Here is a 9710-nt window from a genome sequence, read left to right on the forward strand (position 1 = left end):
GTGATAACTGAGCAAGACTAGTCTAGATGAAGCAAAAGGAAAAGAAGAAAATAGTTGTGGGAATCTCTTTTCTACATATTGACAAAGCCGTTTCAACATAGTTCAAGGTGTTTTCACAAGATCATGACTTTGATACAAAACCATGTCAAGCCACTGCTAGAGATCTTTTATTTAATTTTTAAAAATACTCATATTGTTCAGTCAGTAGCCACTGCTAGATTAAATATTAAAAAAAAAAAAAAAAAGCTAGAAGGGCAACAAAGAAATCTTTACAACTTCTCTTATGAAAGAGACCAAATGAGCCCTGGAAAAACTTGAAATATCATATAAATCATATTATTTCTCTGGGTTTGGATTATGGCAATTCAGTGTCCAGATTCAATTCTCCAGCTCAGCCACACAGCTCCAGCAGTCAATGTTATTTTAAATGTGATGAATAAAAAGCCACATTCTCTCCGAGGATGAACAGGGCAAGCAGTAAAAGTGAGCTCCTCAACCTTCAATTATTTTCAATTCATAGGATTTCTTAAATTTCATAGAGTTTTTTCAGAAACCCTTTACAGCTCCCTCCTTCGCTACCTTGTCCAACCTGTCTCAAGCCCCTCAACTTTTTTTATCCATGACTGCTTAAGCAAGGAGTTTTAAAGCCCTGCCAACATTTCCCCCCTGCCATATTATTTCATTGCATTGCTCCAATTCTTCAGGGAAACTACTTGCAAGCTTCCTACATTGCAAGAACTAGTCACTGATTTCTGCTCTCCTTGCTACCAAATATACCAGTTATATCAATCAATTTGTTTCACATCTAGGTGCATTCAAGAAGATACACGTTTACTTGTATTCTCTGAAGTTTGCCTTCCCTTCAGCATCCCATCTTAACCAAAAATACTGCAGCCATGTACTAGCACATTATAACTTCAGTTGAAACTTGATTTTTTTTGAACCATGTCTTCAAAGTATCACTGCCTTGCTACTCAATTTGATTTCATTAGTGCTGGACACCCACAGCTTCTGCCTACAATTTGATTGCTACAATCAGGTCCCAATCTCAAAACCCAACTCTACAAAGATTTCAGTATCAAACAACTTTGCCACAGCATAACAGTTATTTTGTAGTGTGCATTATATATTGTTACCGATTTTCTGATATGTGAACACAAAGATACAGCTGACCTTCCAAGGTCAGTTTTATACAATGTAGAAGACACAGATACTTGTTAGTGCTTCATACACTTGAAACTGGGGCAGAAGGCGGGGAGAGAAAAAAAGAAAACTTACATGAGTAATTAAGTTACTAGGGACAGTTTGAACTCAGGATCATTTTCTCCCACATTAGCTTACAGTTACACAGTCATCTATGCTCATATTTTACTTGACTTTAAAGGAAGCTGATACACAATTTCTTTTGTTTATTCAAGATCTCACACTCAGTCATGGCAAAGTGTTGTTTTTATAAAGTACCATTTCAGAGAACTATGCTGACAAAGATTTACACAGAGAGGGATAAGGATTTATTTTAAAACTCTGTTTACTGATGGACAAGGCTATGCAGGATAAAAGACTCTGCTCTTGTCCTCAAATCTCCTGGTACTAACAGCAATAGCTTTGGCCTTGCCATGTGTCTACCTATGCAAGTTTGCCTTACTGAGAAGAAGGTTGAAGTCACTGCTTTCCCTAAGTCATCAGAAATATTGATCAACACATCTGCATGAAGAGATACTTGAATCTCCAGCTCAAAGTACATGAGCCAAGTGAACCCAAGATATTCAGTTCTCCAGTGCGTCACACGTGTTTTGTGTGTCACAAGCCACCTGGACTATTTAGACTAAAAGCACAGAAGTTCTTTTGCTTCAGGGAATAGATTCAGGAACGGTTTGCAATTCCAGGGTTATTCCAGACCTACAACTTGTTCAACGACCACATAAAAGTAAAACTGTATCAGCTCTTTTCCTCTGGCTAAGAAGACAAGCCTCCTTGTGGCAGGAACTTTGCCAACATGAACCATGCTTCAATCACAACCATTAAAATGCACTCTTCAGAGGACTAGCTCAACTCATCTCAAACTAAGTGCTCATGATAATCCTAGCAATCTGTAATGAAAACGGCACTTGACTGAACTTGTGGCTCCAGTTCACCACATGACCAGAGATAAGCATCAATCAGTCTGAAAAGACTTTCTTGCTCCCCTTACTATAGGACAGTATCAGCAGAACTGTTGCAGCTGAATCCTCCCTTTAGAACAGAGAGTAGCCAGTGAGCAACATTTATATCTCTCTAAATCAAGCTACTCGTGATCGAGAAGGAGTCAATATTCTCAGAATGTCTTCCAAAATTCACCTATTTGATAGACGTTTGAGAGCAAGCTGCAGTATGTGTCCCAGAGGTAGGAAGAAAAGCAAAGACCCTCACTGATTAGCTAAACTTCAACATTGTATAATTATTTCAGTGCTGTTGGGATTTTATTGTAACCTAAAAGTGTTCAGATATCCAGAGATTTACAGAAGCTTTTTTTAAAAAATTGCTCCAATTGAAACACACAAAAGAATTTTAAGCCTAATTATCAAAAGCACCATTAGTATTTTCTTCATCTCACTATCCCTGTCATCAGAGAATCTAACCCTGCCTGAAAGCTTCTAATTAAGAAGACGGTACTGCTGTTTACACTTCCAAATAATGGCTAAAAGAGAAAAATCACAACCACTGCTGCAACTGGCTACTTTTTATTCCTTCACCTCTCTTCCATTTTTCAGAGATACACACTTCCTAACAATTTTAGGCAAGTAATGTTAATCTGAAGACTGATGGCTTTTTATCTAGAGAGCTAGTGCAAACACTTCTTTGTAACTGGTTTATTCCAAATAACCAATCCCTCTTAAATGATGACAAGTTCCAAAAGTAATAGGTTTTACTCCAAGCAAGCTTTAACATGAACAGTTCCATTAAACAGGATTACTCATTAGTGTAACAATACATTAAATGAGAACATTACGTGAAGACAACTACTATTCCTTTTTTTTCTATATGCATATGTATCACTACTTCAGTTCAAAAATGCAAGGTGTTGCAGTGGTTAAAAACATTAAATATAGAAACCTTCTAAACCTGAAACATTTCCCCTGTTTAAATAGCTTTACAGCTATAAGACAACAGTCAGCAGTTTTGGGAGTCTAAACATTGAGATTCCCATAATGAAAAATACTAATTGAGAGTAAACATTAAATTTTTACTTTAAAAACATTTTCTCTACTGCAAGTTGCATATTCATGTAGCTCCTTGGTTGACATCTAGGTAGCTAGCTAGCTATTACTAATGTTCCATTTGTCAGGCATTCACCTCCTGAGCTCGAAGGCATCAAATTTAACATGGGCCCACAGAATTTAGAGTTATATGTTCATTATATAAATGAAAAAATATCTGCCAAATTCATTCAGTATCACCAAAACAAATATCTATTGCTTCACACTAGCACAATCAAGAGTTTCATATTTTTGACTACTCCAAAAAAGAGATTTTTTCAATTTCAGAGAACAGATCAAGCAGCTCTCAGTTTTAAGAATATAACAAACCTTAAATCCACCTTAGTTTTGCTTTCAGTACCTTTGTAATAATAATAAAAACCTCCTCACCAAAAACCCAACAACAACAATAAAACACCACCAACCACACAAACCCCCCAACCTAAACCTGTTCTGCATTAAATCAAAACTCAAAGCCCACAAAACACCAGGAACAAATCTGCTATGAATACAAAGCATGAAGCCTATAATTTGAACCAATTCGTCTTACAGTGGTAAACACTATACAACAGACCAGATGGAGCACCAGATCTACAATCCTTACCTTAATTTGTTGACTGGCCTGGACACTAATGCTCTGCTACAGCATAAAGTTCCCATTCAGTTTTGCTTTCTTTAACTGAAGATAAACGGCTTGACTTCCTCCAACTCTAAGGCTGAGGTTGCCTACGTTTCATTATGTGCCAAAGTACATTTGACAGAACGAGACGTTAACAGCAGGCTCTGGATGATGAAAGCACAGTCTTAGTGTCATTAAGGAAAAATTATGATAACGTACATAGCATTCCCTTGTTGTTACAAGCAAAACTGACCAAATCACACCTGAAACAGATATTCCAGTATTTATGGGTTTGGTTTTCATTTCTTTGCGTTTTTTTTAACTGCAATCTCTGAACAGTCACACACTGGGTACTTTTGCTTCTTCCCCTTTTTGGGGCAACCAAGAGCTCTTTGTGACCAGCTACTATTTCTTAATACACCTGCAGGTACGTTTCGAGAAATAGAGAATTAAAAGACGCAAAACTGACTTCAAAGCAGGAACCGACGGCGGCACACCGCTACAGGCCTGCCGCGCCTTTAACCTCTGGGAGCAGCGCAGCTGACTAAGGCGAGCGCAAGCCGAGGAAACTGCCAGCCAGGCTGGCCCCGCTCAAGCGCCCTGCCAGCCGGGGAGACCACACCTGTAGCACGGCCCGCAGCCAACAGCACTGCGGGAGCCGCAGCCGACATTCAGGCCGCCCCAAAGGTGAAGCCTGCGCCCGGCAGGGACACGCAGGAAACTGCCCCACCCGCCCGGCCCTCCGCCGCCGACCCCCGGCCTCCCGCGGCCTACGCGGCCCGTGATGCCTCCGCATCCCTGGCCCAAGCCGGCGAACCAAGCTCTGGAAAGAGGACGGCGGAGGCAAAGGTGCAACGGCCGCTCCCCTTTCGCCGCCGCCAAGGAAACCGTCAGCGGTGCATCGCACCATGCAAGAAAGAGGGGGAGAGAGAAGAGATAAGGGGGAGAGCGAAGAGATAACGGCGCACCCTCCCTCTGCGGCCGCCGCACTCACCGCCGGGTCAAGCGTAGGCCGGCGCTGTGTCCTCCTCGGACAGGGCCGCGGCGCTCTGCGCCCTCAGGTACCGACCGGCTGCCCCGCCCCGCCCGGCCCGAGGTGGGAGGGAAGGGAGAGCAGGCACGCGCAGCTCCGGCGCGCATGCCCCGGGCAGGGCGCCGGCCGCCTCCCCACGCCCCTGCGCGCCCCTCGCCTCACCCTGACGTCAGCGCGCCCAGCCGGTGCGCTGCGGCCCGGCTTGTGCCACCGCTTAGGCGGCGCGCGGGAGCGCTCTGCTGTGAACGGCCCTGCTCGCGCCGCGGCGGGGGGAGGCGCGAGGCGCGACGGCGCCGCTGGCGGGCCCTTCAGCCGCGGCGCAGACCCGCCTCAGCGATGCCGCAGACCCGCCTCAGCGCGCCTCGCTCGAGACAAGGCACAGGCCGGCGCCGGGGCTTGCTAACGGCGTGGAGCCTCGCCCGGACCGTCATTGCTGCGAGGCTGTTAGGGCACGGCGTCACGCCGCGCTCTCCAGGGCGTGAGGACTGCAGGTCCGCAGAATGCATCAGTCCGGTCTGCCCGAACAGTTAGCGAGGCCATTAAGCGAATCAGAAATTCAGTTAGAAGTGCAGTAGAAGTAGGCCTGCGAGTGTCCCGACTCTGGGATTTGACACAGGGAACAGCTACATGGAAAGCCTGGAAGGGCTATCGCAGTCAACACTGAGATGCAGATGCACACCAGACCAGGCTTTCTCCATTCTGATGCTCATGGAAGGCCTTGCAAGTGTAATTCCCTTAAATTTTCTGCCCCTGCCAGGGATCCGAAGGTGCTGACAGAATGTCAAAAACCTGTGCAAAGACCTATGCAAAGTTGTTTGGCTGTGGTTAGGTGAGATGGTTCAAGATCATTCCAGAGGCTCAGTATTATACCTCACTGCTTTTTTTGTCTGGGGCTTGTGTTTCTGTGTCTCCTGTGGTTTGGAACCATCAGTGTTGTGTTAGCATTTCAGCATCTCTTTTCTAATTCAGATTCTCAAGGTTTCATTTCATTTCATTGCCAATATTTTCCATTTTTACCTGCCTGCTTCACCAGGCCTCCCAGAGGAAGAATGCCATGCAGTAGCTTCAACCAGTGTTCATGCGTAAGAACCCACCACCACCCTGTCATTGATAAGCATCATTTACCACAGCTTGTTGACTAGAAGTTGGGCATGCTGCCAGGGTATCAGACCTGCTTAGAGATACCAGCTGATAGCTGCAAGTGTTTCCTCATCTTCCTAGACACAGGGCATGAAGACTGGTGCATCTGCCCCAGAAAGAACTTTTTTTAAAAATAAGGAAGTACTGAAGCTTTTGTACAGTATTTTGCCTGACCTTAAGAGTACCAGCCACATTAATGTGTTTATTCTTAGTACAAACTGAAGCATTATTACTCCCCTGTGATAACAGGGAGGGGGGGAAGGCAAGCAAAGAGATTAAAACTCTTGCACAAAGCTGGAGATATAGCAAAGCCAGGAAATGAGCTCAGATTTCCTGAGTCAGGCATCATCACTTTAACCACACAATCATCCTTTTGGGCATTCTCAGCTTTGAGCGTTAATGTCGACATCAACTGCATTAGCAAAGATTTGATTTTTCTCTACTTTGCTCACCAGAACAGCCTCAGTGTTCCCACTGAAATTTCCTCCAACTTTCTTCTCCATTTCCTTCCCAAAATTAAAATAAATTGTATTATAGACTCACTGGGAGAGTCTTAAATTTTTCACTGTTTTTTTGCAGGCACCAGCATGTATTTCATCAACCACAGTACCTCACCTCACAAGCAATTGTGGAGCTTCCATGATGCATCTCTTAGGCAGGTAAGCAGATGCAGAGTGAACAAGATCAAGCAACAAATCTTTCCCTGTCATCATACTTTTCAGCTAGATCAGAGGACTGGGAACACTTGTAACCAACACAAAAGAGGTGCATAAGCAGTGTGTTCTCACCTGGAAGTGGTAGTATAGGCAGCTCATGCTTTTGTTATCTGAAAATGATCATGAAACACAAAGGTAACACAACATCTGTAAAACCAAGAAAACAACTTGTATTTCAGAACAGACTTGAGACCCTCACTACCCATTTAAACATTTAACAGATTTCTACAACGCTGAATAATCACCTCCAGATTAAGATCTGGTCTTTAAGCAGAATTTGTAGTTTATGATTAATAATATCAAACAAGGGAAGTATTACATACACAACTCCAGCTTCTGGCTACTTCACTCAAAAGATTGTCTTAATCCTGCTGATAGACTATAGGCTGAGATCTACTGTGATCAAAGGTAGTATCTTTTTTATCAGTTTAGTACTTGATATTTCATCAGCTTGAAGACTTGACATTCCATTTGTTTTACACTAAATTGATTTAAATGGACATTACATTGTGCTAGGAGATGGACTAAAAGCTTGTTTTATCCACTTCACTTCTTGACCTGGCAGTGTGCTGCCTCCTGGAACCAGACACACAACACATCAACCACCCAGAGAAAAGTGTAAGAACTAGATGAGCAGATAGTGATATTCACACAAGTATTTTCTGCAAACTGGGAGTGTGTTTCCCTACCTCTAATGGAAAATGAAAGAAGGATTGTTCAAATTTGTCCATGTAACAGAGTTTTACCCCTTGTACAAAATCTGAACCCCTGAACAAAATCTGTGAGGTCTCACAAGAGCAGAGTAAAGGGGCAGAGTCACCTTTCTTAGCCTGCTGGCCACACTCCTCTTAATGCAGCCGAGGACACTGTTTGCCTTCTGGGCTGCATGAGCACACTGCCAGCTCATGTTGACCTTCTCTTCAATCAACACCCCCAAGTCTCTTTCTTTGGAGCTGCTCTCAACCCATTCTGCACCCAGCCTGTATTTGTGCCTGGGATTGCCTGGGCCCAGATGGAGGACCTTGCACTTTGACTTGCTTGAACCTCATGCAGTCGACACTGGCCCAGTTCTCAAACCTGTCAAGATCCTTTTGGATTGCATTCCTGCCCTCAACAAAGTCAGCTGAAATAATAGGAGACTGCCACATGGTGTGATGACCAAAGAATTCTACATGCTGTTATCACACCAATAAACACAATATACAGAATTCATAGCCACACCAATGAGTCTGCAGCTTGAACTACAAAGATGGCTGAGACACATGCTTGATTCTAGGCAGTTATCCTCTCTGCTAGGACTGCTGACAGTTTTACCAGTGCTAATGATAGTTTCATTGTCTGATGCTCCATCAAAACTCCTTTAAAATAAAATTCCTGCACTACCTACTGATCTAGTTCATTGTAACACTTGTTATCTGGCTTTGGAAATTTTCAGGAGTGTACAAAATTACCTTTATGAGCTAATAATTTTGATTCTTTAGATACTGTTTTTACCAATGACAAATATTCTTTTATATGGTGAGAGACTAGATAAGAAACCTAAGATAGGACAGAACTACAGATTAATCCCTTTCCTTTCTCAAGGAAAATTCCCACTATCTAGCGAATTATATGAAGAAGTACATAGGAACTGAACATATTAAAGAAGATGCTCATAAAATAAAGAGGCCTTAATGATTAATGTGTCCTGTGATCAATTTAATTATCCTCTTAATAGTGTAGATAGGCAACAGAGATCCTGCACTGTAGCCATAAGTCACTTTGGCCACAGCAACCTGAAATGGTAAAGCTACAAATTCTCCAGGAAAGGAGAGGAGAAAGAACAACTCAGACTCTTGCCTGAGCTTGGTTCACCTCTCAGCCCATTCAGGTTATCCCTGCTGGCTGTGCACCACAGGACAGTCCTTGGCTGAGCAGTTCGTTTGTGGAGGATTCCAGCTTATCAGAAGCTGGCATAGGGGATACTTCTCACTTGCTTGGATGAAACTCATTTTTATTTATCTCAGAGAGGATCCTTTTAAGAGGATTTTTATATTTTGTGAGTCTTGATTCATAGCTGAAGCAGACTGCAAAAATGAATTAAGTAAAGTGATACTGCTTCCATGAATACTATTTGTCTTTTTTTTTTTAATTCAAATTATTCATTTCAATTAACTTAGACACTTAAAGAAAAATACAAGCAGACCACTCCAGTAGTAAACAGCATATTCAAAATACAGTTCAAGACATCAAAAATAGTTTTATTCCACATACATATTTGACCTTAATCTTTCTTATCTGAACACATGAAAACATCAGAAGATAGAAAATGAAAGATGAAAATGCAGGACTTTCAAAATACAGTTCAGCACTTTAAAATTAGTTTTATTCCACATATATATTTGACCCTAATCTTTCTTATCTGAACACATGAAAGTATCAGAACATAGAAAAAGAAAGCTGAAAATCCATTTTTCAGTGATTAAATTACATTTTCAGTATTAAATGGTGACAAAAAACAAAAAGCTCAAAGACACAGATTAAAAGATGGAATGGCTTTTCGTCTTGTGCTGGTGGCAGTAACGTGCACTGAAAAGGGAGATCTCCTTAGCTAAAATTATGTATGTGACCAATCAGTAATTAACTGAATGTGTTAAGAGTTCCACAGGAACATCAAGGACAGCAATACTATATGCTCAAAATCATAGGTGCTTGGAAAAATCATCTGGGAAATGTTTTATAAGGATATTCTTCTTTCATACTCACTCTCTCCCTCCTTTAGTGAGACTCTGGAAAAGGTTACCCAGGGAGGTTGTGGATGACTCCACCCTGGCGGTATTCAAGGCCAGGCTGAATGAGGCCTTGAGCAGCTGAGTCTAGTTGAGAGGCACCCTTGCCCATGGTGGGGAGGTTGGAGTAGATGATCTCTAAGGTCCTTTCCAACCTAAGCCATTCTAGGATTCTGTGTTTGGTTTATGCTCATTTTT

At 42.5% G+C, this 9710-nt stretch overlaps 1 protein-coding gene across 1 annotated transcript in view; it reads right to left on the reverse strand.

Annotated features, from left to right (window-relative positions):
- CCSER2 (coiled-coil serine rich protein 2) overlaps window positions 1-4945 on the reverse strand; it is a 62833-nt gene extending 57888 nt beyond the window's left edge. Inside the window, exons 1-2 of the mRNA XM_054174671.1 lie at window positions 4850-4945; window positions 3841-4019 (exon numbers count right to left, since the gene is read on the reverse strand). The gene's annotated coding sequence lies outside the window, so the exon portion shown is untranslated. The remainder of the gene's footprint in view (window positions 1-3840; window positions 4020-4849) is intronic.
- Window positions 4946-9710: the final 4765 nt, after the last annotated feature.

Source organism: Dryobates pubescens, chromosome 30, assembly GCF_014839835.1.
Source record: "Dryobates pubescens isolate bDryPub1 chromosome 30, bDryPub1.pri, whole genome shotgun sequence".
NCBI classification, from domain to species: Eukaryota; Metazoa; Chordata; class Aves; order Piciformes; family Picidae; genus Dryobates; species Dryobates pubescens.